Raw genomic sequence first — 7,640 nt, forward strand, 5'->3', positions numbered from 1 at the left:
CAAAGCCTTGCTTTAACCCTACAAGATTCATATACAACATCCTGCAACTCTTTGCAAGTCTTTCCAGTAATGCCATGTCTAAAAACCTCCCAGGCACAGCATCCCCACCACTAATGTGGGTGAAGTCTTTGAAAACAAACCCAACCATCCCAAAGAAAATATGACACATCTATTATATGAAGAAAAAACTTTACTGAACTGAAAATGAATAACTATACAAAATTGACAATATTAAAATAAAATGAATACAAAATGTAACAAAAATAAACAAAAGGTCCAGACTCTTGTCCTTCTTAGCAAAAATAACTATATAACTATATACAAAAACATTCACATGCACACATACAATATAAAAATAAAAATGTAAAAATAAAAAAAAAATTTTTTTTCAGTATCCACTGGTGTGTGACTCTTCACTGGCCTGTGGGCTTGTCCTCGGTGAGTTCTGCCCATGAAAGTTTTCTGTGAGGAGTGAGGAAAGGGAAGAACAAGAAGAGGAAGGGGGCTTGGTGCACAGTAGAAACCCCCAGATTTTTGCCACCCCCCCCCACTCACTCATTTTCACACACACACGAACACATGCATGTGTGCACAAAGTTGGTGGGACATATTACCTAAATATCACCTGGGACACTGCATACCCCGGGTGTCGGGTCTGGCAGGCAGCATCCTGCTGCCCTTGGACTCATGGCTCTGGAATGGAATGTGATGAAGTTCAGGCTGCAATATTGAAGGAAGTCGTGTAAACACTCACTCCCTTCCCTCCAAAGTTTAAAACAACTTGCAGAAAACTTACCATTACACTGCTGCTGCTGCTGCTGCTGCTGCTGCCAGTAGGAGCCATGGCCACTGGAGTGATAGAAAATGCGGGGGGGGGGGCAGTGCAGGGCTCACAGCAGGGGGAGTGTACTGAGAGCAGAGCTGGAGGTCAGGAGAGTACATGGGTGGGGGGGAGGATATAGACAATAGGTGGCGGGGGGGACAACAGTTAAGAGGGGGTAGAAAATGATATTATTGCTCTCCCCCATTCTTTCAATCTTTTAAATAAAATAAGAATATTTGGTTGGTCTGGTCAACCAAGCAGAAACGTCTTGACCTGACTACGGAGGAGGGAGGAGTGAAAAGGGTAAAAAAGAACACACAGCGCCATCTACTGGCTAGAGGCTGGAACGCAGTGGCCCTTCGTGGCAAACGGGATTAATTACAAGTCTTTGGAGTCTCTGGCTATTTGCACGAACAAAATCCACAGTTGGAGCTGTGTAGCAGGAAAGCAACACAAATTAAAACATCTTTGAGTAGTGTTAGTTTTAAGTGCTAAATGGACTTTAAAGCAGTGGGAAATCCTGGGTCATGCAAACACAAATGCAATTGCATCGATGTAAATGGGAAATTTTGTTTCATCTACACACAACCTTAGATGTTAGGAAGAATGTTTTCACTGGGAGGGTAGTAAAACACTGGAACAGCTTACCCACAGAGGTGGTGGAATCTCCATCCTTGGAGCTTTTTAAGACCTGGCTAGACAAAGCTTTGGCTGGGATGATTTAGCTGGGGCTAGTGCTGCTTTGAGCAGGGGGCTGGACTAGATGACTTCCTGAGGTCTCTTCCATCCCTAATTTTCTATGATTCTATGTTATATCTTTTCAGGAACTTGAGCAGGGTGGAATAGGATCCCACTTAGGTGCCTAAGTCCAATTAGACATAGCTTACAGACAGCATGCATCTATGCAATAAGATTCTATATAACAATGGATGATAAAAAGATTTTTGAAGAAACAGAGTAACTAGATCGTAATACCCCCAGGTTATTTCTCCTGTCTGTCCATTCCCAACCTTGAAGATGGACATAAAGAATTAATTTAGAAGCTCTCTACCTTGTTCTTATGGGCCCTTCCCTTCCCAGCTGTTGAAAACAAAGTAGAGACAATTGGAGGTGTTTGATTCTGCAAACATTTGTTTCTGAAGTGCTGAATAAGTTAACTTTCTGTTAACACATCTCTCCCTTAGGGAGTGGGCCAGAGAGAATATCCATCATGAGAATAAAGTAACCAAACATCCCCTGACTTCACTTCCAAACCAGAATATCAACCAGCATTTTTAACAGTCTCAACGGAGGCAGAGTTTCCATCCCTTTTCTGAAAGACCTTCTCAGCTTTGGAGCTGGCTCCTTCTCAGAGCTGAGGCAATAAGCAAGGCAGCATATCTGTTGCTTATGCAACAGTCTGAACCTGGACCTCAGACTCCAAAACTGTTAATCTGGCACTTCTTCCAACATTAAATTCACTCATCTCCAAAGAGGTGAAATATTTCTCAGTGTCTTATACAGAACACATGAGAATTAACCAGTTTATGAGAAAGACCTAGTCTTTTTTCCACCTTAAAAAAAAAGATAAGGGGAAGGCTTTCCTCTGCAAATCCTCACAGATGTATTTCCTAAATGGAGCCAGGTGTTTTATTCTTTCAGAAAATCAAAAGTGGGAGACAACTGTAGACATTTGCTGTCACTTCTGCATATCTTAGTGTCCTAGGCTTGTCAGACCTGTGCAGTTTGATAGGTAGCGTTTGGAAAAGTGAAGGAAAAGGCAGCTTCTTTCTTTAGGAGCAAGTTTGGTTCCTTCTACTGCAGTGCCTCTGACTCTTCCCCCCCTCCCTTTCTCCCACATGCCATAACAAACTTCCCTCTTTACAGGCAACTACAGAATGCTTTGAAAAGATATGATTTGTCTGGGATCAATGAACTGAACCAAAGTTCTGTTAATTAGAGCTACAAATAAAAAAAGGCAGAGGATGAGGTGTGTGGCAGACCACTAGGGGGTGCCCCTGCATTGAGACACCCACCCCACTGCACCCAACCACCTTCAAGGCTCTGAGTGCCTCCCTAGGCATGCCTCAGATCTGGCCGACCTCCTTCCTGGAGCATACCTGCTAGCCTGGGGGTAACGCTGCCACCTCCCAGAGTCTGAACTGATCCTGGACCTGTGGCCTCTGGGAAACACAGACCTAGTAGTTCTTGAGGGTACTTGACCCCCTACAAGAAGTTGGGGGGCTTCCCTCAGTCTGAAGCACAAATACTGGTCTCCTTTAGTCAGCTGAACCAAGGGGACCCAAGGCATAAATTAGATCCTCTCCTAATAAGTCTCCCATTGGGAGTGAAGCTGGGGTTACTTAAGGTCAAGTGCCCTGGGGTTGATCAGGGTCACCAGGGCTTGGGGTTACTTAGGGCCAATGTACCCCAGGGTTACTCGGGGTCACCTGATGCCAGGGTGGAAGCAAGGGGAAAGGCACAATGGCAAGGAAGAGACAACCAGGAAGAGGCAGAAATCTGGGAAATGGGGGCTGGAAACTGAGAGGCAGAAAGCTGGGAGATTGGAAGCAGATAATAGGTGGCAAGGAGGAGGCAGGCAGGAAACAGGGAGGCAGAAAGCTGGGAGATTGGGGCTGGAAACTGGGAGGCAGAAAGCTGGGAGACTGGGGCTGGAAACTGGGAGGCAGAAAGCTGGGAGATTGGGGCTGGAAACTGGGAGGCAGAAAGCTGGGAGATAGCCAGGAAATCGAGGAGGAGGGTTTGGAGGTAAATAAGACAAAAACCTGACTCAGAATTTCAAAATAACAGGTTTATTAAATAGACAATACATTACACAGCCCCATGAAGTTAGTGGTTCCTACACCGCCTCCCCACACACCCACACCCACACCCACACAATGGTAGCAGGAGAGAAAAAGGCTTGGTGGAGGGATTGAAGTCAGGCAGGACACTGCCTGCCAGACCCGACACCCAGGATGCAGCATTCCGCGTCATATTTAGGTAATATGGCCTACTGACCTTGTGTGTCTGTGTGTGTGTGTGGGGGGAAGCACGAGGGGGGCAAAATTCCAGTTTTTTGACTGTGCACCAAACCCCTCTCCTCTTCCTCTTCTTACTTTTTCCCCCTCCTCGCAGAAAACTTTCATGGGTGAAACTCACTGGGGACGGCAACCAGCCCAGAGCCCAGTAATGAATGAAGGTAGTTAAGAGGAGAGAAGAATGAAATATCTTCAAACTTTTTTTTATTTTTGTACATTTTGTATATATTTGATATTGTTAAGGTTATATAGTTATTGTTAAAGCTGCAGCGTTTTCAATAAAGTGTTTCATTTTTGCTTTCTATATATGTGTCATGGGCTTTTTGGGGGTGGGTGGGTGGTTGGGTTGGTTTTCAGAGACCATGCCAACCTCAGCATGGGGATGTTGTGCTTGGGTATTTTTTATGGAGTCATGGCATTACTGCAAAGAGTTGCGAAGAGTTGCAGGGTGGACTGTTGTCAGAGGGAAGGAGGTTGAATGTTTGTTAAGTGTTAGTTAGGGTGCAGTGCAGCCAGCATGTCTTGTAAGAAAAAAGACTAAACAACCCCACCTACCCCCAGTGGCAAACAGGCAATCTGCAAAACTTCTCCATACATGGACCTCCCAGGTCTTTTAACCTTTAGCCTTTAGCTTTTAGCAAGTCTTTAAAGACTTTAGTAAGTCTTTAATGCATTATAATTCATTTTATATGCATGGTCACTGAGGGGGGTGGGGTGGGAGTTGGGGTTAATGCCTGCTGCCACAGCTCCAAAACAGTTTCTGCTTTTTTTCTGAGTTTTTCCTTTGCAGGCTGTACTGTTATGGGAGGTGTGATGCAAAAATGATTTTTTTCAATGCTTTCTTTGCAATGTAATGTTTTCTTTACAAAAACCTGCATGCAGCACCTTTCAGAGCTGGGTTTGCAGACCACTGCTCACCGTCGGTACAACCCACTCTTCCCCTGGAGAGAGCTCATCGGATTTTGTTCAAGGTTGCTTTGTCCTCCCTTGCCGTATCTCTCCTCTCAGCCTTCTCAAAGGACGGGGAGAAGGTGAGAGGGGAATGAGGAGCAGCGCTCCCAAGGCAGCCCAGGGTAATCTGTTCAGCTGCCTCTAGGCCTCTGCAGAATCAAGTGTATTAAAAGAAAGCATCATTGTGGGAGAACTTCTTTTTCATCTAAATTTAAGACATTTGTAATACCTCCTACACTAGGTATTGGCATGTCCTCATCAGATGGGTCTCAGCTACCTCAGGGAGTCACCCTAGCAGGGGGCTGCTAGTCAGCCAAGGCCAGGGTTTCAAAAAGCACTCTGCTTCCTATAGAGAGGCCGGAAGTGTTATGCAGCAGATGGCTATCCCCAGACTTATTATTGAGGTGCCTGGAGGGGAGGCCACCCAATCTAAAATATTGATTGAGTCCAGCCTGGGAAGCTACTGCACTCCTGTCCCTGGACAGCTGCACACCACTCCCCAGTTCCCAGATCCATGCCCTGAAACCAAGCAGGAGCAAGTCCAAATCAGAATTTTTTGTTCCTCATCTTTATTTTTTCACAATAAATTTAATTGCAATCAATTTGATTGAGACATCACAATAAAATTAAAACACTATAAATGTTGTTTTTTACTCAACAATGCTGTTAGTAGTCAAGTGGTGAATACATTTTTTTACAGTACAGCCATTGCCAGCAAATGCAATACAATAGGATAAAACACAAATTTACAATATGCTCCCAAGCTCCCTTGAGTAATCCCTTGATATGATAGGGATGCATGGTGGGATGGTGAGAGGGAGGCAGGCTGGCAGGCAGCCTGGTTACTATCCCTTCCTGGTTACTGGCCATGTCCCAGCAATGTTTTATTTTTGGTCTATATGGCATGCATGTCCAATGGAGGTGGGGGGTGCTTTTTGGAAAGCTGATGACCATGCAACTTTTATGGAGTCATGGCGTTACTGGAAAGTTGCAGGGTGGACTGTCATCGGATGGAGGCAGGTAGAATGTTTGGCCAATGCTAGTGTGCAGCCAGCATTTCTTGAAAGAAAAGACTAAACAAATCCACCCAGAAAGCTTATTTAGGGAAGGAGGGGCCCCCTCAGGTGGAGGCCCCCAGGCATGGTCCCGGAGGGGCCTCCTCAGGTGGAGATGTGTGGCCTGACTCCATTGGCTGGCTGAGTCAGGCCAGGTTACTCTCTGTTACACTGTAACTTTGGAATCTTTGCTGGCCACAAACCTGAGGGAGGGAGGGAGGGGCCCTCTCAGGTGTGGGGGGGACTTTCTACTTTCTGTTATCCTTATTTATTTAAACTATGTTCTGTTATTTAAACTACTTTCAGTTATCTATATTTATTTAAAATCTTCCTTCCTTCCACAAATCAGAGAAGAAACTCAAGGAGACAGAAGGTTCAAGGAGACAGAGTGGTGGGTGGGTATCAGAAGACATGTACCCCAGTCTGAATTTTCTGGGACATGGCCAGTAACCAGGAGGCGAGCGAGAAGACTATTGAAGGCAGAGAGGGTTTTCCCCAGCAAGAAGCTTTCCCCCAGTCAGAAGACATGTACCCCAGTCCAAATTTGCTGGGACATGGCCAGTAACAAGGAGGAGGGCAAGAAGACTACATGAAATGGGCCTGCAGAAGTTGGCAAATTGAGATTATGCTCAGGACAAAGCCAGAGGTCTCAGCTTCTGCCACTACAGTGTTCACAGCTCCTTTGTGGCCAACAATGATTTGAAAGTGCAAGGGTGCAACGGAGAGGTGTAAGGCAGAGGTGGGCAAGTGGAAGGAAGAGCCCAGAGGCCTGGGCCTATTACCCAGACCCAGGGAGGGAATTTGCCAGAGGTCTTGGCCAGCAACCAAGAAGAAAGCCTTCACATTTGTGGCCAGTAACAATCCTCTCATTACAATTCCATAATACACTCATTAGCAAACAGAGCCAGCAACCAGGAGGGCTAGAATAATATAAAATGGATCTGCAGAACTTAGTTTCATAGTTAATAGGGTCAGATGGGACCTGAGCAGATCATCAAGTCTGACCCCCTGCCACGGCAGGAAAGGTCAAGGTGGAGTCTTGCTTCTGCAACTCTTACCATATTTGAGCTGTTGCTTGGGCCAAAGCCTGCAAAGAAAGCCTCCACAATTCAAGTAGTACACACAAGAGAAGCCTCAGCAGTACTTGTGGCCAGCAACCAGGAGGAGGAAGTAATATAAGTTCAGTAACAGTAGTATGTAAAGCAAAAGAGAGTATATCTCTTCTCCACAGGAATAGAGGGACCTAGGGAGGAGATTGAACTAAGAGGTGGGCATTTCCTTCCCCCCATGGGTAAAGAGGAAGGGAGGGCACACAGTCACTTGCCTTACACTCAGTATCTGCTTTCTAGGCCTGTGTGAAGTGGCTAATATTTTCTTTGGATTCAGATTGGGCCAATTTTGGGGACAGTGATTTGATTCAGTGATTCAGATCACTGGCCCAGTCTATGCGGCCAAATCAGATTTGGAGATTTGGCCACTGCCAAATTGGCTGAATCTCCAAATCAGCCCCATTCTCTGCCCGCCCTCAATGGCTGCCCTGCCTGCCCTCCCCGCTCCCGGCTCTTAAAAAAAAAAAAAAAAAAAAGAAAAAAAAAAGAAATAAAAGCCCCTACTCACCGGCTGCTCCCAGGCAGGGAAGCAATCTCCACTGCGCCCCACAGGACCCCGCTGCCCTCCACTTTCAAGAGCCCCCACACCCCTCACCTACTCTCCCAGCCCCCGCCATGGCTGCCCTGCTCATCCCAGCTCCCGGCCCTTTTAAAAAAAAATCCCCGCTGCCCCTAGCTGCAT

The 7,640-nt window shown here is 46.1% G+C and overlaps 1 long non-coding RNA gene across 1 annotated transcript in view; it reads left to right on the forward strand.

Moving 5' to 3' along the window:
• Positions 1–6,426, forward strand: part of LOC109300657 — a 9,934-nt gene extending 3,508 nt beyond the window's left edge. Inside the window, exons 2-3 of the long non-coding RNA XR_002098293.1 lie at positions 4,307–4,316; positions 6,337–6,426. This is a non-coding gene — a long non-coding RNA (uncharacterized LOC109300657). The remainder of the gene's footprint in view (positions 1–4,306; positions 4,317–6,336) is intronic.
• Positions 6,427–7,640: the final 1,214 nt, after the last annotated feature.

Source organism: Gavialis gangeticus, unplaced genomic scaffold (assembly GCF_001723915.1).
Source record: "Gavialis gangeticus isolate Ggan-Ray unplaced genomic scaffold, GavGan_comp1, whole genome shotgun sequence".
NCBI lineage: Eukaryota > Metazoa > Chordata > Crocodylia > Gavialidae > Gavialis > Gavialis gangeticus.